The sequence below is a fragment of the Rhamphochromis sp. 'chilingali' genome (genome assembly GCF_963969265.1).
Source record: "Rhamphochromis sp. 'chilingali' genome assembly, chromosome: 1".
In the NCBI taxonomy this organism is placed as follows: domain Eukaryota; kingdom Metazoa; phylum Chordata; class Actinopteri; order Cichliformes; family Cichlidae; genus Rhamphochromis; species Rhamphochromis sp. 'chilingali'.
Genome location: NC_137929.1, coordinates 71,984,312 through 72,009,003, shown reverse-complemented (window position 1 = coordinate 72,009,003; position 24,692 = coordinate 71,984,312). Strand labels below are relative to the sequence as shown.

Here is a 24,692-nt window from a genome sequence, read left to right as displayed (position 1 = left end):
ACATAATAAAACATAATTTTCTCTTAGACTTGATTTCCATATTCAGAATATTTCAGTTATACATATCACTCATTATCTTGGTGAGGCATTAAAAGAAGAGAGTATATGAAGCTTTTCATTCATCACTAAACCTGCTCTGTTATACACACAGTACAAAAACAGACCATTTACCAAACAATAAAAAGTATACCTGCAATCATCGTTTACCATTGCTGAGACTTGTCTTCTTTTAGTAGGGAAGCAGGTAGAAGTTCTTTGTCAGAGTACATCTGTCTTTGCTTGGCATCTGAATTTCACCAAACTCCGATTCCTCGAAGCGCTGCATGACCTGTAGCATTGAAAGAAAGGCAGCTTCATCACTGACTGTTGTCTTTTCTAGATCCAAACTTTTAGCCTATCCAATTTATGAAGTTCAAATGAAGAAATAAAAGAATTCACTTGTTGAGCTCACTTTTCTGAACAGTTCCTCAATGTGATCCACATCAGCAAACTCTTTGAATATCTCAACAATATATTGGATAAAATAAGAGCCGTATGACTCGTCTCTGTATGAAGTCGTATCTGCAAGCCAAAAGAAACGGACAATTTGTGCTGCTGGTATTTGGTCAGTATCAATGACTCGTTACTGAAGGCTGGAGTTACTTGTTACTGGAACACTCACTAGGGGTGCAGGACAGAAGAGAGATGAAGTCCTTTTCTTTGTGTACCACAGCATCTGTCTCGATGTTTCTTCCAATAGTGGTTAAAACTTCATCATGTAAAACCACCGAACCCGCCTGACCTACAACAACCATGCAGGGTTACCCAGAAATACGTAATAATATTTAGCTTGATCATCTTACAGGTCAGCAGTGATCCTGCAGCAAATACTCTTTTTGTATTTGAACACTGGCATGTTTTTTGTAATGGCGGCCTTATCCCAAAAAGATATTCATAGCTTTAAAATAAATGTGAGCACTAAGCTGAGAATGTCAGCTTTACATTGATATGTTGCATAAAAATTCCTGTGCGAAGCCTTTGATAGTCATTTGAGCTGTTTCTGTGAAGAACTATGATGTGGTGAAACGAGCTCTGATTGAAGTGAAACTTCAGACTGTAAATACCTAAAAAGCCTGTCAGACACAAAGTGTGAGCGTCCATTCAGAGAAACAAACATAATAATGCATCCATGAAAAACTTGCTTACAGGACATTTAAGCTCACGCCACTTCTATATGAAACTGTAAATGCAGCTTGAAACTTCTAGGATGACTGAATCACCTCCTCTACAAGCCTGGATGATGATCACCTTGGGCTTGTTATGTAGTGCAGGACAATTCTGTGTGTTTAGGCTCTTGTAAATGTTTTCAATTTCGAAAGGTTTGCAGTCAGTGCCACAGACACCTTGCAGAGATCCGTGAGACATGATAACTACAAACACACTATCCGTGTGGACAAGATGTGGATGTTTTGAGAACTTTTGTAGAGCTTTTTCAATCTCCTGTAAAATCAAAAACTTTGTATAAATAAATGTATCATTTTCTCAGTTTGGGGAAATGTCAAAGTAGAAGTGAATTATTTTTAAAACTACCTTTACAGTCAAGTTCCTATATTTCACCACATCGTAACCCAGATCTGCAAGCATGCAGTGCATTTCATATTCATCTTTCTCAGCTCCATGTCTGGTTGAATATCCATCGAAAGTTTTGTTAGTGATCAGCAGGGCTACACGCTTTGAAATGGACTCTTCAGTCACTGGATATTTCTAAAAGACAAGATGATTTACAGGAATTGATTAGGTTCTAACATTACTTTTAAAAACAACAAATCATTTTAATGTGTATCAGAGATCAAACGTTTAAAAATACAGTATAATGCTGATTACTCAGGCCAGTCGAAGACACATACATTATTACCACGTCTCCCACCATCTGTGCTGTAATGCTGTGTGCTGGTCGAGCATTCCTGCTCCTTTTGGGACAATAGAGCTACAATTAAAAAACACCATCAGCTGATTTCTCAGTAGACATTTTGCTGCAGTACATCAACTGTGTGTGTGTGTGTGTGTGTGTGTGTGTGTGTGTGTGTGTGTGTGTGTGTGTGTGTGTGTGTGTGTGTGTGTGTGTGTGTCTGAGAGAAAACATGAAAAATGCATTACAATAACAGCTCAAGAAAAACGAATTTTACAGAAATCCTCAGTTTTCTGCACAGATGGAAAAGTGGACACATGCAGCGAAGAGTGAACATTGTGGCATCTAGTTTCTGAAGATGTGTAAACATTATCCTGCAGGCTTTGTCCCGTTTTTTGGGGATTTTTCTTGCTGTGTCAGTGAAACAGCGTATCCTATCTGCTCTGGATTGATTATCTTCTACTATGGATTATTTCTCTAAACCATTCAAAATACCATCAGTGACAAGTGCTTCAAGGATTAAGATTTTTTTGTGACACAGTTGACACAAACTCTGCCCTTAACCTGGCAAACTCCTCCTCGATAGGAAGCATAAAAGAAACATGATGATACATATAATTCACATTTTGGTCTTTTAAGTGCCAAAGAATGAAGAAGACGTGGAATAGTCAAAGGAGAAATATATAATCTAAGAAAGAGTCTCATCAAAGATTTTGCCATCACTTACCTGCCATTGTTCGCTTGCTCTATCATATGAGTCCGGTCTAATAGCATTTATGTTGGAATGTAAATGCCTCACCCGCCCTCATGTGACTGATTTGAATCATGTTCATTGGTTGGTTATTTTCTCTCTGCGTGTAAAAAAACAGGTCTGTTGTCACTTTATGAAAAACTAGTCACCACATCTAAGAAGCTAACAAAACTCAATCACAAATGACTGAATATCATATGTGTGTGATGTGCAGTTTATGGTCCTGAGAAAAGTGGATTACATAAAGAACAGATGCATTTAAATATGTTTATTGTTGTGTATTTAGATTGTTTGCTTTAGTAACTGCAATTATAATCACAATGACACAAAAGTGCAAAAAAATAAATGTCGGTTATATTCATATAGTGACATTTCACAACAACTGGTAATGCAAAAAACAAATTATTGCAAGCAACAGACCACGAACTATGAGAAAAAAGCAAAGACCAGTCAGACAATTGCCGATGAAGAATCACTTGGTGACCCCACCCGATTTTTAACAGGAAGAAACCATCAGCAGAAACTCCTTCTAGCTATTTTGTAGCTGTTTATTTAAAGCAGAAAACCAAAAACAGTCAGAAGACAATGAACTGCTGGTTCAGATTAGCACATCAAATTCCTGCAAAACAAGTGTACAGGTCATGATGATGGATGTCAGAGGTGATTGATGGTGTTGACGGTTTCGCTTTTCTGCCAAGTAAATCATTTTCCGTGGATGTTTTCAGACCGGAAAAACTAGAAATCTCACACAGCACAGTTTCTGTTGGCAGCACGTCTGGGTTTTGTGAAGCAAACGTTTCGTACAGTCCTTTTCAGAGACTCAAAAGACATTTGACAAACTAAAAGAATTTTAAAATAAGGATTGCTTCTGATAATCACAGCAACATTTTCTTTTGCAGTCACTGACTCTCTGAAGTCTAGAAACCTGTGCCATCGCTTCATGTTGTGTTGCAGTAAGTGAAGTAAGTGAACTAATAGATTTAGATCAGGTGAAAAATATCCAGTTTTGTTGCCTGTAGAAACTCTTGGGTTGCTTTTGAATTTTTCTTTTGGTCATGATTCATGTAATGCTCTATCCAGTTAGACTGCGGCACAGAACTTTAGAGTATTAGGGGGGGGGCCCGAAACAATGAAATTCTGGTTAACATTAGATTAGCTCATCCGGCCACATCCAGATCCTTATATAATGATTTTCTACAGTCACAAAGTGCTTTAGAGAACTACACATTACACACCATCATACTCTGACGGATGCATCAGAGCTAACTTTTTTGCTATCTGTCTGACAGATATAATTTTGCCTTAATAACATGGACGGACATCATTTCAGCCCTCAGAAATCAAACGGGCCTCCTGTATATATGCTTTATCTTGTATGTATGTACGCATATGCTCGAAATAAATGATCAAAGAAAAAGTCTCTGCCTGCTGCAGCTCAGAGCACAGATGGGTTCGTGCAGTTCATTTCAAAATGAGGAAAGTTTCTACAAGACAAATTCTTCCAATTAAAAGAGCACCTGCTGAAATTGTATTACAAAGTGTTCCAGGGGAAGTGAAAAAAGCAAGAGACAAGACAAGGACATAAGAAGCTAAGCAGGGAAGATAAGGGAAGGGAGGAGAGGAGAAAAGTGCGACCGCCTTCGCTGAGAGCGAAACGAGAAAAAAAAGAAAGTTATAGAGTTATATTTTTGTTAATAGGTTCAGACTGGTCAAATGTAGATTTGGTTAAATATGTAAACAGCACAATATATATATTACTCTTCTTATATGTCAGTTAAGTACTTGGAATGTTAATGGGTCCAACAATGTGGTGAAAAAAAGTCCTAAATTCTCTGAAGAAAGATTTGATTCACGCTGATTTTTTGCAAGAAACCCATCTGACAGATGAGGAACATAAAAAATACTGTAGAGAATGGGTTGGCCAAATCTTTTTTCATCCTACTCTACAGATAAAAGGGGGGTTATTACTGTTATACACAAAAATCTCAGAGTCACTGTCCTTCCTTCAAGGACAATGAAGGAAGATATATATTGGTTAAAAGGGATAGTGGATGGGGAAATATATAATATAATAATATATATGCACCGAATGCACAGGATGGCAAGTTTTACAGGGTATTATTTAGTCAGTTAGTGGACATGGACTGTGCTAATATAATATTAGCGGGTGACTTTAACAGTGTTTTATGCCCCAAAATGAATAAGCTTCCCCCACAATCTACTTTGACAAAATTCCAAAGCCCTTTGGCAAATTATAAATGAGCTTGACATGTGGATGTCTGGCAACACTATAATCCACTATCTAAAGAGTACACTTTCCACTCTAACCCTCACTTGTCAGCATCTCGTATAGATTTTTATGTCCAAGTGTATCAGTCAGTTAGTTCAGCAGGTAAATATTGGTCATATAGGTCTCTCTGACCATGCTCCGCTGTGCGGCAGGCAGGAGTTGGACCCAAAATGCAGGACTCACAGACTCAGGGGATGAACTCAAAACACAGCTTTATTTGCTGGCAGGGGAAAAACATAAACTAAACTAATCTAAACTGGGAACAACAAACTAAGCACTCACAAAGAGACACAGGGAGATCCACACAGCATGAGGGACGACGCGACACTGACTCAGAGAAACACAGGGTTTAAATACACTGGGGAGTAACGAGGGGAATGAGACACAGAAGGAGGGCACAGCTGGGAGAAATCAGGACTGACGAGACAAGCAAAGCAGGACACATTCACATAAGACACGGACCTTCAAAGTAAAACAGGAAGTTTCACACAGAGACGCGAACTTGACACAGTAACTAAGAAACACAGAGACATAAACCATAAGGCAGAGGTCTAAGAACCAAAATACACAGGGAAATACTCAGCTGGGAACACAAGAGACTAGACTAGAGGGAGTAACAAAAGAGCAACCATGAGAACATAATGCACAATGCAGAGTGACAGAAAACAAGAAACTCAAACATGCAAAGACACAATTACACAGAACAGAGGGGACACAGAGAGACATGAAGGGCAAGGGATCAAAACTAGAAGCCATAGAATAACTCACACACAAGTACAATAATACAAACATCACAAAGAACTAAAAACGCTGGGTCAGGAGACCCAGGACCGTGACAGCTTCAGGTCTTGGAAGATGAGCACACTGTCTCTTTTGGATGAGAAATTTATACATTTCATAACAGAGCAAACAACAGTATTCTTAGAAATAAATGATAAAGACATGAGAACTTTATGGGATAGCTATAAGGCTTACATGAGAGGGATGATTACTTCATACACAAGTCATAAAAGAAGTCAACGATTAACAAGGCAGTTAGAGACCGAGAATGATTTAAAAAAGCTGGAGAAACAATACTATGTAACAAAATCAGCTGAAACATTAAGTGAGCTCAGCAGGACATCTTTGTGTAATTTGATAATGCGAAAGCCTTCTTGGTGTTGATAATAAGATACTTTCAAAGATACTGGCTCTTAGGCTAGAAAAAGTAATGTGCTCTATTGTGCATGCTGACCAGACAGGCTTTAGTAAGGGGAGGAATTCTTATAACAATACTCGATGCCTATTTAATATTATTCATTTTTTAAATTTTCATCAGATCTCCGGGGTTGTTGTCTCTATGGATGCCGAAAAGACATTCGATAGAATTGAATGGGAATATATGTTTGAAATCATGAGAAGATTTGGGTTTGGAAAAACTTTCTGGGGTGGATCAAAATTATATACAAATCACCAACAGCATCTGTGTTAACTAACGGCTTGTTATCTTCCCCATTTTCATTGAGCAGAGGTACAGCACAAGGTAGTCCATTGTCACCACTATTATTTGCTTTGGCCATCGAGCCTTTGGCCATGGCCATTAGACAAAATCCAAGTGTTCCTGGAGTTAAAATTAGACAACAAAATATTCTGCTCTATGCAGACGGTATCCTTCTGACACTGACTGACCCTGCTAACTCTCTACCTGTTCTTACCAGGTGTATCAAGGACTTTGGTCTTATATCTGGATACAAGGTAAATTTGATGAATCTGTTACAATAACTCTGTGTAGTGGAGGGGACTTTAAACCTTTATATGTTAAACCTTTACACTGGGCACCATCAGGTTTTGTATAGTTGGGAGTTAAAGTTACACCAAATGTTGGTCACTTACATAGAGAAAATATTAATGAAATGGTTCAAGATCTTCGAGAGATGCTGACAAGATGGAGGTCACTTCCGATATCATTTTTGGGAAGAATGAATCTCATTAAGATGGTAATCCTTTTGGTTTGCAATTTTGAAATCAGAAGATATTAAAGTAATTAACAAGGCTATGGTGGATTTCATTTGGGCAGGAAGAAAACCCAAAATTAAATTGGAGACACTACAGTTACCCAAAGAAACCACTGGAAGCACTGGGAGTAACCTGCAAACTGGATTCTAACGGACAACAATTATGGACATAAATTATCACAAGTTTGCTATGGACTCTGGAGAATGTGAAATATTCTAGTGCTGTGCAGTGTTACTGTTTTGGATGTGAACCAGTCTTGTCTTTGTTGGGGAAAAAAGTTAAAAGTAAAATAACAAAAGGACAACAAAAACATGTCAGGTGCAAAGACGAGTGACAAGAAACCAGAGGGATAAAGACATGCAGGGGTTGGATTTAAATCTGGTCCGTCCTCTTTCAGCCATATGGTTTAGTATCACCTGCTCTTCTCAGTGAGCTGAACTGCAGCTAAAAGGACAAAATCGTGCATCAAATGAAGAAATCAATCTGATCATATCTTTTTTTTCTTTTTTTTCCCAGTCCTGTTTGGGGTTTTTTTGCCATCAGATTTGATGTCTGAACGCTAACAAAGATACCAAGCGGATTTACTTTACCACCCACATAGGTTTTGTTTGTGCTGAGAGTTGCTCCCAACTGAGAAACTTTGAAATATTAGACATTTTAAAATCCCACCTAAAACATTTAGATGATGCTGCCCAGAACACTGTGTGCTGTCTTATCAAAAATATCCCTTCCCTGTTTGCTGACACTCCAGGTCACACCAATGTCTTAGAACATGACATTGATGTAGGTGACCATCCCCTGATCAAACAACTATCGCGTGAACCCAACCAAATGTGCACTTTTTGAGCAAGAAGTTTCCTACTTGCTGGAAAATGGTCTAACTGTTGCAAGTTCCACTGCATGGAGTTCCCCATGTCTTCTGGTGCCAAAAGTAGACAAATCCCCACGTTTTTGTATGATTTTTGGAAACTAAACAGTGTGACCAAACCTGACTCCCATCCTCTCCTCCGAATGGAAGATTGTGTTGACAGGGTTTGCTCTGCAAAGTCCGTCACCAAACTGGATTTATTAAATGGTTATTGTTTTCATCACTCCTGTTCACTTCCTACAATATACCATCACACCTTTTGGACTTCAAAATGCCCCTGCCTAAATCATTCCAAATGTGACTTTGGTAAGCCCACTGTTACTTACCTAGGTAAGCAAGCGGGTCAGGGTCAGGTACTCCCCCTCCTGGCCAAAATTCAGGCTATTCTTGATCTCCCTGGGCCTCGTACTAGATGTCAGCTTCGCCATTTCCTCAGAATTGCTGGCTATTATTGTGGCTGCTGCAAAAATTCTGCAGACTTAGTTAGTCTGATCCTGAATTCAACACTTACCACTAGAAGTACTGTACCACTGAAAAAGAAACTCTTTCCCTTTTGCTTGCGTTACAACATTTTAAATTGTATGTTGGTTCTAGTTCATAACCTATCATTGTCTACACTGATCACAACCCCCTTGTGTTTTTTACCGGGATGCAAAACTCAAACCAGAGGCTAATGAGATGGTCACTCCTGGTAAAGGAGTTTAATTTGGAATAATGCCACACACAAAAAAGGACTAGTGAATGTGCTAGCAGATGGGCTGTCTCTTGATTTGGTTTGGTCTTGGGGACGGGGTTGTTGCGACCCAGGCCATGATGACTTGTTTTTGTTCTTTGCTCTGTGTCTTTAAGAATCTCTGCAGGTAATTTGTGATTGGAAAGCTGGCAGCTGCTGATTGGTCCCCTGATCATGTGGCTGTTTTGATAATCACTCGCCCGTTGTCCCGGGGCAATAAGTGACAGCAGCAGCATACCCATCCTTGGCCTCCATAGCCGTTGACATTTGGGTGTGTGATTTCCGAGAGTTACTTAGTTTTGTACATGGTGTGCAGGTTAGTTTCACTTGTAAATAGGCACTGAAGCAGAAGGGGTGAGCTGCCTTATTGTTCCTTATAGTGATTTCTCCTGTTTATTCAGTTAGAAAGTTAGGTGTAGCACTTGTCTTTTGTTTGTTTTTGTTTCACTTAGGGTTTAGATAGCAGCTCCTTTTCTGAGTAAGCTTGTTTGTTTGTTATGTTGGCCTTTGTTCACCCCGCAGTTTAGCTTTCAGTGTAGTCACAATAAAACCACCTTTCATTTATAAATCGGCTTCTGGTTTTTGGGACCAGGGCGGGGTCATTTTCCTTACAAACCATATCTTGCCGACCATCTACAGATGCTTGGTGGTTGCAGCTTTCCTAGCGACCTTTTCATGGTTCCCATTTACCTGTCTCCAGTGTGAATGACATTACGATGTCATTGCTGTAAATCCAGGTGCTGTGGATCAGGGATTCAATGTCTTGTTCAGTCTTGGCACACAGCTTGATGCCATTCATGTACAGGAGGTGGCTGACAGTCTTGTTGATGATCTCACTGACAGGGCTCAGGCCTATGCAGAACAGCATTGGGGACAATGTTTCTCCTTGGTAGATCCCACAATTGATGCTAAAGGATCCCTTTGACTCGAACTGGCAGGCCCCAACACCCTTGGGCTCAACTACTCAGAGTGGCAAGCATGACAAGGCTACATGCTAGGCTAAAGACTAGAGCCACACGACCATCCCTGCCTAGACTTTTGTTAGCTAACATTCGCTCTCTTGAAAACAAGATCTGCCTTGGGTAAAAACAAAAGCGGCGGTGTATGCACTTACATCAACAGCAGATGGTGTGTGGACACACAGGTGGTGGAGAAACACTGTTGTGGGGACATGGTAGTACCAATGGTGAAGTGCAGACTCTTTTATTGACCGACGGAGATCAATGCCGTATTTCTACTGGCTGTTTACATCCCGCCGCAGTCTGATTGGACCACAGTGCTAGGACTACAGCATGGCGTCATCAGCAAACACGAGACCGCTCATCCAGATGCTGTGTTTGTCGTTGCTGGGGACTTTAATCACTGCAACCTCGGGACTGTGCTCCCAAAATTCCATCAATACATGATCTTTACAACAAGGAAAAACAAAACCCTGGACCATGTCTACAGCATTGTAAAGGGTACATATAAAGCAGTGCCTCCCCCGCATTTTGTCCCCACCAAGCGATACAAAACATGTCCAAACCAGAAACCCTGGTTGAACTGTGAGGTACGTTCCATGCTACATGCATGCTCCACTGCATTTGTCCCTGGTGATGCAGAGGGCTACACAAAGGCCAGATATGACCTGCATAGCGCCATCAGGGAAGCCAAGAGGCAGTACAGGCTCAAGCTGGAAGGACACTAAAACAACTCAGACTCAGACTACTTTATTTAGTAATAAAATAAATACGATAAATAGTGCAATAAGTAGAGTGCAACAACCTGAGTACTGATTTCTATCAGAGGAACACAGCTAGCTGCAACACACTACCGGTCAAGCTAAATGAGTTCTACGCTCGCTTCAACACCATCAACACCAACCAACACAGAGGGATTCTACCAGCAGAGGCAGCACAGAGCTCTAACTCTCTGACTTCGACTGAGGTATGCTGAGGAAAACTAACCCCCGAAAAGCAGCCGGCCCTGACGACATCCTCGGCTTCACCAATGATTGTGTCCCCTCTGTCAGGAATCTCAGGAGAAAGATCTGTCATTTAAAAAAGATTTAATCTGGTTTGACAGCTGAAATTTCAAGTTGACACAGCGCCGTGGACCTCTATGTGAATAGGCAGCATGTTTCACAGAAAGGGTCACACTGAATCAGGCAGTACAGGTTTTATACTACAAAAATAACTAACTACAATATCTCAATCTGTCAAAGAAGCTTGCAAAGAAATGACGATGACCTGGATGACTGAGAACCTTCACAGACAATATCTCAATCTGTCATGCCGAACGAAGCTTCTGACATTCAAAAGTTTGAGTGCCAACTCATACAAGAAAATTTGCACTAAATGTATGAAAATGATTATAGCTGCTCATTTTAGTAAGATAAATCAAAAATTTTCAATCCTCACACCTCCCAAAATAAATTAAAGAAAGAAAATTTGGATTAACCTCCAAACTGCTGAGCAAGCTTTACAGATACACAGTGGAGAGTATCCTGACAAACTTCATCACAGTGTCGTACGGGAACTGCATTACTCAGGGCAGGAAGGCTCTCCAGCATGTTGTCAAAACGGCACACCACATCTGAGGAGTACCCCTACCACCACTACAGGACATTTACAACATTCAGTGAGGAAAAGGGCACACAACATCATCAAGGACAGCACCCACCCACAGTACACATTGTTCACATCTCTGCCATCTGGTAGACGCTACAGGAGTGTGAAAGCAAGGACAACCAGACTAAAAACCAGTTTCTATCCACAGGCCATCAGGCCACTGAATCACCGAATATGTCAAACTGTTTATCCATAACTGTAAATTTGCAATTTTGCACAATTCCACACAACGTAATACAACTGTAAATACCCATAACCTGTAAATTTGCAATGTATTGCTACATATATATCCTAATATTGCATATTCTGTGTATATTATCATTGCTCTGTCTCACCATTTGGGACACCAAGCGTACCCTGCTATGACAAAAGCAGTAAACAAAAAACAAGTCAGAAGAAAATGCACTTTTATTACTACTACTACTTCTATTAGTCATAATAATAATAATAGATCAACATATTGCTGGGAAGCTGTTATGTGTCTTATGTGTTGTGATATTTTGATACCACGGTAGCATTTACAGGATATTGCTTTGTAGTGAAAACTGTTACTCAATAAGGCCCATTTACTAGTTGTTTTTCTCTTTCTCTCTGACCCAAGAATTGATGTGTAAGAATCACAGGCTGGTACCCCAAGGTCGAAAACACCACAGAGACGAGACCACTTCCTTACTCCCATCCTCCCTTCTTTATCTCTTAGAAAAAGGCTCGTTAAAGGCCAGGTGGTTTGTTTCAGAATTCACTAATGAAAGAACTCTGTATTCTATGTCTAGGAGTGTATTTTGCTGGGATGATCATAAATTGTAACTGAAGAGATAAACTACACAAAGGATACTTCTTTGCTCACAAGGCAGGAAGACGTTTCCTTATTTGGTCTGTACCGGTTTGAACTGAGAACCTGCTGACACACGAACCTTTTTTTCCTCTATATAAGCTGTTATGTACTAAATAAACCTTTGAGTTGATTTGGGAAGGCAACCTGAAGCAGTCTGTGTTTCCTTGTTCTCCCAAGCTACTCCCGGCGCTGTAACTAACCCAGCTGAACGGCATACTTGAGTGTTACTTTGAATAATTAGGAATCTAATAAAGAAAGGACAGAACTCTGCTTATCGGTGCTCGTGCCTTGGAGGGAAACCGGGACGGAGATTTTCTCTTCATTATGTGTCTAATATTTACATCTTTTCTCTATTCTCCTTTTAGTACCAATTCAATTTTTAAAAGAAATCTTGTCTGCCACTTGTCAGTTTTTCCTGGCAGTTCAGGTCTACAGTTGCTCCTAAACTGCTGGTTAAGGCCAGATTTGCACATCAAATTCTTGTGAAACAAAGGTGCAGTTCATGATGATGGGTGTGACAGGTGTTGTTGATGTGGTGAATGTTTCAGTATAATACCAAGGAAATTGTCTTCCAAAGAAGTTTTCAGACTGGAAAAACTGGAAATCTCAGACAGCACAGTTTCTGTTGGTAGCACGCCTGTTTTTCTGTGAAGCAGTGCTGACGCCTCATTTCATAAAAGGTGTTTGGTTGGCATACACCCACATCTGTATGTGTGCAGTGCTTGAATCTGTGAATTCTGCTATCTTGAGAAAAGTTAAAACAATGACGTTCAAAGAATTAGACTTTTGGAAAAAAATCTTTTCCTTAATGAGTTTAATCCTTAAAATTGCTTAACTGTTGCCCTTTCTGGTCCCAGGGATCCAACAGACTATGGTCACATGAGTCTCTACCTTCATATTTCTAGCAATAAAACTAGTATGTTTAGGGGCTTTGCTTAGTGGGGAAAAAAGTTTGGTAACCTAAACAGGCTGGTGGTGTCCCAATGTCTTCTGTTTTGAACTCCCTTTTCACAGTCACCCAGCTGGCCTGAGTTTGTAGTCTTCAATGAAAGTTTTCAGACTTCATACACAAGAAGCCACAAACAGTAGAATTTTATGCACAGCACACGTGGTCTTTGTAAATCAGTAATAACAACATTTCATTTACCAAGGTTGAACTAAAACACAAACAATGGTGGTTTTGATAGGACAACTTGCTTGAGTCAAAGAAGTCAAAGAAGTCTTCTCTCTGTTGGACAAAATAACAAGAATATTCAAGAAAATTCCACATGAAAATTAGGGCGAGGGACAGGAACCTACAATAAAATCGATCACACGCTAAATTGTGTTTCACTTTAATCAGAGCCAATCAGCATTCTTGGAGGCGTGTTTTGGAGTGTGCTCCTATATAGGTTTCCAAACATAACTTCTTAAGCAAGTAATACAAAGCTTGCAATACAAGAAGGGTTGGAAATGGCAACCAATGGTAAGACTTTGTCAAAATTATTTTGATGCTACATATTAATGTTGACGATTATGCTGAAAATTAAAATGCTGTCTCCTGCTGCTGTGTGTTTAAAATAGCACAAAGAGCACAATTAAATTCAGTTGATGAATAGCTGCTCAATCTGAAAGTGATGTTGCAGAGGAGGACAAGACAGAAACATTAAGTATGGCCAGAAAGTTTGACTCACATATGCTGTTTATTAAATACATACAGAATGTCATCTGTTCTTTACCAGTTATGTCTGTGCATTATTTTTGATTTGGTAGAAAAGTTATCCAGAGCATAAAAGAAAAGATTTTAAGACCATAAAAATCTGTATTTAGATTAAAGTTGTTTTCCTCTAGTGTTATAGTTCATCTTTGTGTTCAAGGAGTGACTGTGCACACTTGCTGTTCAGTGCTCTTCAGTTACATTTCAGTTTCAGTTATAATGTTGTTTTCTTGCTGGTATTTGAGATAAACTGGTTATTAAAAAAGTGTCAAATGTGTATTATTCTACAAATTACTTTTGTGTTTTGCATCTTTTAATTCTGCTGCATTTTTATTTATACAGCCAATCTACAGACAATAAACAAAAACAGAAACTATTTGGTTGAAAACCTAAGCAAATCAACATTTAAGGATCTCCTGGATGACCTTCTGCAAGATAAAGTCCTGAGTGATGCAGAGAGAGATGAAATTCTTGAAACAACTCCAGTCACAAAAGATCGGGCCCGCAACCTTGTTGACGTGGTGAAGAGGAAAGGAGAGCAGGCAGTAAGTTGCTTTCTGGATCATCTTGAAAAACGAGATGAGAATCTTTACAAGAACCTACCTGAACCGCCGAAAGGGAAGTCTACGCAGAAACCAACAGGTGAGTGTGACATTCTGGAAGTTCAACTTACACATGGCCAGCATCAGCAAATGACAAAGAAATATATATGTGAAGTTTTCATCGGTGGTCTAATATATGTTGTGCTGTGTTTTGGGCTCTCTAGGTGAAAGAAGATCATTCGCGAAGGCGAGGCCCAAGCCTGATAACTTCTGAATATTCAATCCAAAGTGTAACTGCATGAATCAATTACCTCAATAACTTCTTTAAATGTGAGCAAGATGGGCGATTACCAGTGATAACTGTGCCATTTTCTGTAATCTAAATAGACATTAAAGTCAAACTCAAATGATCATGCCATATTTTTTCCTGAATCACAATTACTCTCCTCACAGCTTTCCATGTTTCCTTGAGAAGATGTAAATCCATGGAACAACGGGCCAGAAATTAAAAATAGCAGTACAGGAAAAAAAGTAAAGATGAAACACTAATTACTAAAAGTATAATATTTGGATAACCATGCAATCCCTGAGTAATAAAGTTGTAATTTCTGTGCACTACTAAATATTTTTAATACAGCAAACCCATGATAATACTGTTTACGATTTGCTATTACTATATTTATTTGCTGAAATACCTCATACTGATGCAATCATTAATCCTGTATGTTAAATAGGCTAAAATGTACAGGTTAACTTTGATGTTACTGTCAAAACATACAAAGATGCATCACATTAATAAAGGTCAACTAAGTAACTCAAGTTATTATTGGTGTATTTTGTCATAATATGAAAGAAGACATTAATCACATAATTTGTAAAGACATACACTAAATTGCCAAACGTGGTCAGTCATCCATCCTAATCACTGAATTCAGGTGTTACAATAACATCCATGACCATGGGATTATAAAATCAGCACCCAGGCATACATACTGTTTCTACAAATAGATTGTGAACTAATAGATTGGTCTCTGGAGCTCAGTGAAATAAAGCATGGTACCATGATAGGATGTTACCTGTGCAGCAAGTGCTGTCGTGACATTTCCCACTACTAAATAATCCACAGTCGGCTGCTAGTGGGAGTTAGCGTTAATTTGGAAGCATGACCCATTTAAACATTTTACTACAAGTATGTGCACTTACTTTACTGTCCCCACATCATTGATGCCTATGGGGGAACCGAAACAATCAGTCACATTTAACTGTGGAAGAACTACCTCCAGAAGTGTCAAAGAGTGCATGAAGCGCTTTGAGTGCTTAGACAGAGTAGAAAAGCGCTCTATGAGAACAAGTCCATATACTAAACATAGCACAAATACTATGACTTGGCAAAAAACTACATTTAGCACTAATTCTATAACATAGCAGGAACACTATAATTTAGCAGAAGTACTACATTTGGCACAAATACTAGAATTGTACAGAACTGTAATGAATTAGCAGAAATATTGAACAAGGAAAACAGTAAGCTGAATAAAGCTGCACAAGCTGAAGTCCTGTCAAAAGTAGTAGTTGTTGAATGGGGAGAAATTGGCAGAAAATGTACAGAGGTAAGAAAGCACCAGAAAAATGAAGCTAAACAGCCGGTAGATAGACCACATTCAAACATAAACACACACATACTATTAAATCTGATTCTTTTCTGGCAGAGAAACACGACTCAGTGTGGTCAAATCTAAAAAAAACAACTTTATTCTACATTTCCAGAAAAGGAGAGCTGCGGATGCTAGCAAGCATCAACAGCTCGAAAAGCATTACAAGCCGAATGAATATATAGTTCTCTTATACGTTACACACGGTCACACACAGTTTCGATCACAACAACCCTGCCTAGTTTCACTTTCTGTCTGCAACGCTTCCTGATCTCTGCATAAAGTTTCCTGTCAGTACTTTTGACACACATTATGGCGTTCTCCTACTCTGGCCTCTATAAAACAATGTAAACAGAAAATAAGCACTAATAACATATATTTATTCTTTAACAACACAAACATACACACACAAGGATTTAAAGAGAAACACACACAGAGCATGGAGTGTCCTGTGTGTCTCTATGCCAGCCAATCAGTCTAAATAATAATAATAATAATAATAATAACATTAAATTCAGTTCTTTTGACTGGACTCAGAGTGGTCACAGCTCAAAAAAGGATCTTTATTTTACATTTCCGGAAATGGAGACCTGAACACAAACACACAAGCTCAGGTTTGAATTCTTTGCCAGCTAAATCCGTATATAAATTTCTGCACTACGTCACACTGACACACAGTTTACTTAGTTTGTCTTGATGCATCTCAATCATCCAGGAAAGTAAATCTCCAAAAGTTGATTCTGTTCATCTGGACGTAGCGTTTTGTGGGAGAAACGTTTCGTCATCATCAGGTGACGTCTTCAGTCTCAGCTGACTGCAGGTTTCAATCTTATAAACAGGACATTTGCATAATGACTGAAACCACTGAAGGAACAATGGGCTGGGAGGTCAGTTCCTTCATCTTAATTATGCAAATTCTGATCAGTGGTCTTTGATCAGTGGGTTGCGTCGCGCCGTGGAGAGGCGGCTGCAGGAGACGCTTTTTAAATTTCCCTGGCTGGTTGACGATCTCAAACCAATGGTCATGAACTTCTTGCTCTCAACCCTCCACTCTCCTACTCAGGCTGCTCACCGGCCCGGACAGCCGGTGGATTCACAGCCTGACCCGACGTCTACACGGAAACGACGTTTGTGCCGCCGGGGCTCCTCACTGCAGCCGGATTCCCGGACATCTCAAGTAGGGGTGGGTTTTCATGATTGATTCATCGATTAAAATCGATTCTGGCTTGGATAACGTAAAATCGATTCATTAAAATCCTGAATCGATTTTTTAATATAAATTTATTTTGCCCGAAACGCCAGAATCTCAGGTTAAACCTCACAAAATTTCTACAACCACCAAACAGCTGAAACAGTAAATGAGAGCAGGTACACGGCTTCTGCACAAAGACGTGAACACAAACCGTTTACGGATCAGAATCGCCTTTCTCACCCGACGGCACGGACACGGTCATCGGGTGAGAAAGGCGATTCTGATTCTGATGTGTCTTTTTGCGCTGATTCTAAAGCTGTTAGTTTGATCTCTCTCCAAACAATATTGACCGAACCAGCAGCAAAAGAAGATCCAAACTGCGCTTCACATAAACATCGTCATGAATTCACTCTGACTTTCACTGTTTTGCTTCCACCAGGATAAAATCACACTTCATGCACAGCTCTCTCTCTCTCTCTCTCTCTGTACTTCAAGAACAGTTTCCCGTCTAAAAATCTGTTTCCTGCATTATTCGCTTGCTTGTTACACACAAGTCTACAGTTGTTTACAGCGCTGTCAGCCGCTGCTCTCCCCCCTTTTTACTTACTACTTAAGAAAACCTCATTTCTGCTGTTCAATACTGAACAAATTTAAACTTTTTAAAATTATGCAAAACTGCAAAACCCTGTGTCTCTAAAACCTCTGTAACTTTGCTCTGCTTCACTTCAGCGGCATCAGGTGATGTTCATGTGTTGATTAATGATTTTCTTTTGTTTTTGATCTACTGCAGAATATTTTTATAAAATCCAGGCCAGGAAAATCGCCTTCATGTTTTTGTTTTATCCTCAGCTTCTTTGACACAAAGGCCTCTGCTGTGATGCTCACACATTTGACAAAGTCTCACAAGTGTCAGCTTTCTTTTATAGATATAAAAATATGGAAATGTACTGATGCATGTATAACAGTTAAAAATACAGCTGGAAAAACATGTACTTACCTGGTATTAATTATTATTTTAAGTATGAATTTTATTTTTATTTTTTTTCTTAATTTTGAAAACCCAGAAACCGGATCTCGCTCCGGCGTCTGAAGCTTCTGAGGCTACGTTCACACTGCAGGCGAAAGCGCATCAAATCCAATTTTTTTGACCCTATGCGACCCATATCCGATCATGGTGTGACAGTGAACAGAGCGCGTTGTGTTGTGTGTGACGTCTGCTTTTGCGCATGCGGCCGCTTTGAGGGTTCACACAGGAGCGCAAAAACATCAGATTTGATCACAAAATCAGAATTGAGCATTAAGACCTGCAGAGTGAACCTATCATCTCCTTGAACTCTTCATTGATGGTGATTTGTGGCCCTCTGCTGGTGAGAAGATGAACTGCACGATGTCAGTTTAAGCACTTTAACATACTTAGATTTAGCATAAGATATAAACATGTTATAACAATGTATTATATTATATAATTATAAATTTCCTGTCCAAATCTGCACTTCTAAACAGACCTGACCACCTTATTTAATTATCCACTTTCTTACGACACAGCAATTTGAAACAGTAATCCACGCTTTTGTAACCGTTCGGCTGGATTACTGTAATTCTCTTTATTTTGGGGTGAGTCGATCTTCTGTTTTTCGACTGCAGTTAGTCCAGAATGCTGCTGCACGCCTTTTAACTGGCGCTCGTAGATACGAGCACATCACCCCAGTTTTATATTCACTTCACTGGCTGCCCGTGCATTTTAGGATCCATTTTAAGCTGCTTTTATTTGTTTTTAAATGTTTGTCCAATGCTGCCGCTCTGTACCTCTCTGAGCTTCTTCATCCATACATACCTTCACGGTCCCTCAGGTCGGCAGACCAGCTCCTCCTGAGCGTGCCCAGGACTAATCGTAAGCTCAGAGGGGATCGGGCGTTTGCTGTGGCAGCACCAAAACTGTGGAATGAGTTGCCTTTACATGTTAGACAGGCACCTTCCTTATCTGTTTTTAATCACGTCTTAAAACATATTTATTTACCTTGGCTTTTAGCACAGCAGGACTTGTTGATGTCTCTTAATATGTTTCTTATTAATTATATTATTTTTAATTTGAAGATATTTTATATGTAATTTAAACTGTTTCCTCTCCGTTTTACATTTGTAGCACTTTGGTCAACATTGTTGGATGGAAAGTGCGTTATAAATAAAGATGCTATGCTGTGCCATCCTGTTACTTTACCATTATATATTTCACCAAGTAATTCTTCTCAGTCTCAGCTATGTTTCCTCGATTGAAAGCCTCTGATACCCAGCCACACAGGAAGCTTCTTTCTCACTGCTCATTTCAGCTAATTTGCATACTGAGTCATATCTCAGGAAGTTACCGTGACAAGAGATATTCAAATCTTACTACATTATTAAATTATTTTCTTCCTAGGGTAATCACTAGTTTTGCTCCATCGACACAAGAGCACTTCCAATTCACTATTTTAAAACTACTTTAAGCTTTTAATCACTTTTCATTTTCACCAATGTCACTCCCCTGTCATGAAACTTTCCTGAGTTATTCCTCAAGTTCAGGGTTTAAGTGTGTTCACACTACTTCAACACTGATAAACACACTCATATGCTCAACATGCTGTCTAATCCTCATGAGCTCTCTTGTATTTGTAAGCTTAATGCATTTTCTGTTTGTGTGTGTGATTTTGTATATGTTTTCTTTTTGCAGTGTTTCAGACTCCTTCACAATTTTCCAACATAAGCAGTCAGTTTTCTCTTTCCCAAGTTTACTAACCCAAATTGTGATTTCCCACCTTAAGTAACAGCACTCCTTATCTTCAGCCAGGAGAGCTCACTTGTCAGGTTTAGTGACACATGGCGCTGTAAACAATTCAACCAGAATCTTGACCTAAACGTTTCAAGTAATGTTAACCTATAACTTTCTTCTGACCGCTGCATGTGGAAAATTGATCCAGGTCTGCTTTTCACCTAAAAATACCAAAACTGAGACATTTTCATTATTATCATCGGTGCTTAAATGACCCACTTCTCTCTCTCTGGCCCGAAATACCAATTTATTTCATGTATTCACCTTGCGTTCATGTTATCTGGTCATGTCAATTGAGTGTAAGCTGCTTCTTCATTGCATATGTATTTTTATAATCAGGTTTAATTCATGCCTCTCTGCACTGAGCTCTGGATTCAAACGATCTCACTTCTGATTCTTTCCAAAAATAATTTCAAGGTCAAGGTCAAATTTATTTCTATAGCACATTTCAAACAGCTGATGCTGCACAAAGTGCTTAACAATATAAAAATGGTATTAAAAAGCAACAATGTAATACAATAATAACAATAAAAAACAATAATAGGTCAATAAAAAAATGTAAACAATAACTAAAACTAATTCAAATAAGAGCAAAATGCTTGGGTCATAGTGTGTTAAAAGCCAGGGCATAGAAATGTGTCTTTAGTAAAGATTTAAATTAATGAAGTATTTGTGCAGATCTAATATTTAAGGGGAGACTATTCCAAAGTCTGGGACCTGCCACAGAGAAGGATCTATCACCACGGGATTTGAGATTAGTCCGTGGGATGGACAGCATTAGTTTGAGCTGGACCTCATGGTTTTTCCTGGAGCATAAACAGAGAGGAGCTCAGACAGGTAAGGAGGGGCTCGGGCATTAAGTGACTTAAAAACAAAAAGTAAAAGTTTAAATTGGATCCTGTAGGAGACAGGAAGCCAGTGTAGAGAAGCTAAAACTGGGGTTATATGCTCTCTCCGTTTGGTACCAGTTAGCAGGCGAGCAGCTGCATTTTGGACCATCTGAAGACGATGGATGGAGGCCTGATCTAGACCATAATACAATGAATTGCAGTAGTCCAATCTGCAAGTAAGGGAAAGGTGAATAACACGCTCAAAGACGTTAGGAGGGATGGCTTTACCTTGGCCAGCTGTCTTAACTGAAAGAAGCAGGACTGAACACTGCACTCACCTGCTTATTCAATTTAAAAGAACCATCAATGTAGACACCGAGGTTTTTTTTACATGTGTTTTACAATACGAGGAAAAGGCGCCCAGAGTGCTGTCGATATGATTAACGTTGCCAAAAATGACAACTTCAGTTTTGTTTTTCATTTAGCTTTAAAAATTTTAATGACAACCACTGTTTGACATCATCACGGCAGCGTAATAGGAGCTGGGGATGGTCTGACCCTGCTTTTAAAGGTAGATAAATCTGCAAATCATCAGCAAAACAATGAAATGAAATGCTGTACCGCGAGAAGATGGAGCCCAAGTGCAAACAGGGCAGGACCCAAAATAGAGCCTTGAGGTACACCGTATTTAAGAGGGGCTATTTTGGAGTTATGGGGGCCCATATTGACATGAAAAGACCTTTCTGACAAATAGGACCAAAACCACTGTAGGTCAGATCCTTTTAGGCCAGCATGAAATTCTAGCCGTGATAACAGGATGTCGTGGTCAACCGTGTCAAAAGCTGCTGACAAGTCCAACAATAAAAGGGCAGCAGGGCTGCCAGAGTCCAGAGCTAAAAGAATATCGTTAAAAATCCGTAAAAGTGCCGTCTTAGTGCTATGTGCTATGTAAAACCAGATTGAAATTTTTCAGAGACCATATTAAAATGAAGGTGGGCCTGCAACTGTAGGTAGACCACTTTCTCCAAGACCTTAGATAGAAAAGGAAGCTTTGAGATTGGCCTGGAGTTGGACAGAACAGTTGGGTCGAGGTTGTTCTTTTTTTTAAGAAGAGGCTGAACTACAGCTTGTTTAAAGCATGATGGGACGCAGGGACACATTAATTAATCTCAGGATGAAAGGCCCAACAGTATTAAAAGTGCTTTTAAGCAAGCTTGGAGGGAGACAATCAGAGGGGCAGTGTGATGATCTACGGTTACTAACTACCGCGGTCAAGTCCTTAAGGGAGACGGGATCAAACGGCCCAAAGGCTACGTTCACACTGCAGGTCTTAACGCTCAATTCCGATTTTTTGATCAAATCCGATGTTTTCACACTACAAATAAAATGCGACAGCAAACGCGCTCTAGTGTGAACGCTCAAAGCGGCCACATGCGCAAAAGAAGACGTCACACACAACGCGCTCTGTTTAGACCCAGAGCAAACTATTGTTTGACTGATGGCCTTAATATAAAGACTTCGGACTTTACATTTCCCAATTTTTGCTTTAAGTTATTTGACCCTATAATGACCCTAATTGCTGTTGTAGAGAGGAGCAGTGCTTCAAAGGATAGTTGAAGATTTCTGTCAGAATCTGCAGATTATACAGTACAAATAAAATGTAATAAAATGTAAATAATTGGCATCTGTCTTGTTTCAGTGATGTAAAAGACGGATTTAATGCAACATGACTGTTCAAACAGCAGTCGCTTTCTAAAACATCGGATAAGTATCGGATTCAGTACCACATACAAAAGTGACCCAGATCGGATTTGAAAATATCACATTTGTGCCATTCACACTGTCATACCATGATCGGATATGGGTCGCATAGGGTCAAAAAAGTCGGATATGATACGCTTTGCCTGCAGTGTTAATGTAGCCTAAGACAGCTGAGCACACAGGAGAAAGACTCTGATCTGAAGCAGCAGACGACGAGACAAGGGCCCTAATCGATAGGATCTTGTCATTAAAAAATGCTAAAACATCATCGCACATACTTGGTGAAGAAGTGAATCCAGCATTATCACGTGAACTAAGAAAACAATTAAGGACATTAGAAAGTACCTGAGGCCTGTGACTGTTTACTGACACTAAGTTTGAGACAAACTGTGTTCTTGCAGTCGTTACAGCTTCTTGGTGAGCAGAAAGACGAGTCCTTAAAGTCTGTAGGGAAATGTGCAATCTGTCCTTTTTTCCCCATCTTCTTTCGGCGCGTCTGTAGTCACGTCTGAGGGAGCGCGTATGTTCGTTCAACCACGACTCTGATAAATGTTTAGCGCGCACAGTCCTGAGCGGAGCAATAGAGTCCAAGATATCAGTGCAGGTAGAATGAAGAATGTCCGAAAGGTCCTCGACACTTTTACAGTTGGAGTTCAATATTCCAGAGTCCATAAAGGCAGCAGAGAAACAACACAGGAAGATGATCGGAGATGCGCAACTCGGATATTTCCATGATGCACACATCCAGCCCGTGGGAGAGCACCAAGTCCAGTGTGTGACCTTTTTCATCCGTGGGACCAGTAACCCACTGGGTCAAGTTAAAAGAGTCAACAATATTCAAAAAGTCCTTGACCAAAAGTTTAGAGTCACAGCAGACATGGATGTTAAAATCACCAAGGATTAAAAAACTGTCAAATTTAAGAACGATTCCAGCCATAAAACCTGAAAACTCTTTGATAAAATCCTTATTAAACTTGGGAGGACGGTATAAGAGGGCACACAGCAAAGGCGCTAGTGATGGGATTTCCGGCTCTTTTTAGAGATCCGGCTCTTTCGGTTCGGCTCACTAAAAAGAGCCGGCTCTTTCGGCTCCGAACCGGCTCTTCAGGTTGTTTTGTTGCTTTAATTAATTTATTATTAACAATAATATAAAATTATGCACAAAAGGAATTACTAACGTAAAAACAAGTGGTTTTATTTATATATGTTTATATATAAATATATGCGGTGGCCCCTAGAGACAAAACACGTACAAACTCCAAAACACATTTCTAGCATGAACTGAACTTCCAAAGCAGAGCTACTAGATCACTTAAATTACACAATTGAAAGCATGTGTGTATTGTTTGTGTATTTATACACAGGCACTCATATATATATTCAAATAATTTAAAAAAAAGTTCATTTACCTGTTATTACCACACACCAAATCCGGTCATTGGTACTTGCTGGCTTGTGTAGCCACAAGATAACAAAGGCTCAACACTGCGCCCAGCATCCTGGAGCACTTCTGTTGTTCTTTTGTACGTGTTTTGAGTTTTTATGTGCTTCTGAGTTTTTATATGCTTCTGAGTTTTTACGTGCTTCGGAGTTTGTACGTGTTTTTACGTGTTTTGGAGTTTTTACGTGTTTTGGAGTTTGTACGTGTTTTTACGTTTTTTGGAGTTTGTACATGCTTCAGAGTTCGTACGTGATTTGAAGTTTGTATGTGCTTTGTCTCTAGGGGCCACCGTAAATATACTTTTATTTATTCACTCCACATAAAATGTAATAAATAAATCATCTAATACAAAAATCAACTATTCACATTTCAAGTTTTAACTATTTACATTTTCAGCTTTTTCCTTTCACAAATTTAAAGTGAAAAGAACACAAAACACTGCAAACCACAACACAATTAAATATAAATTATAATATGAAAACTAAAAGAACATGCATATTCTCTGTCATATGGACCTGCATGAATAAACTTTCTCAATCCTTTATCATCTGCAACCGAAAATAGTTGTGGATGATTACTATACCTTTCTAATGTTGTTGTCCCTGCCTCTCTCTCTCTCCCTCTGGCTCTGTTCCTGTGCTACTGAGTGTAACTACCGCCCCTCCCCCCTCTGCCCAGCGTAAAGCACAAGGCTCGCGTGCAGAGTGAAACGGAAAAAAAGTGCGAGAGAGAGGCTGAGAGAAAGAAAAAAAAAAACAAACCACGTGACGGCAAGCGATAAGGAGCCGGCTCGCGATAAGGAG

At 39.5% G+C, this 24,692-nt stretch overlaps 1 protein-coding gene and 1 long non-coding RNA gene across 2 annotated transcripts in view; both read right to left on the bottom strand.

Moving 5' to 3' along the window:
• LOC308396731 (uncharacterized protein) overlaps positions 1-24,692 on the bottom strand; it is a 525,219-nt gene that overhangs the window by 420,749 nt on the left and 79,778 nt on the right. The gene's annotated exons all lie outside the window — the stretch shown is intronic.
• Positions 675-1,945, bottom strand: LOC308396972. The gene is made up of 4 exons (XR_013971674.1): positions 1,887-1,945; positions 1,570-1,743; positions 1,288-1,479; positions 675-781 (listed from the first exon to the last, which is right to left on the bottom strand). It is a non-coding gene; the product is annotated as an uncharacterized lncRNA (long non-coding RNA).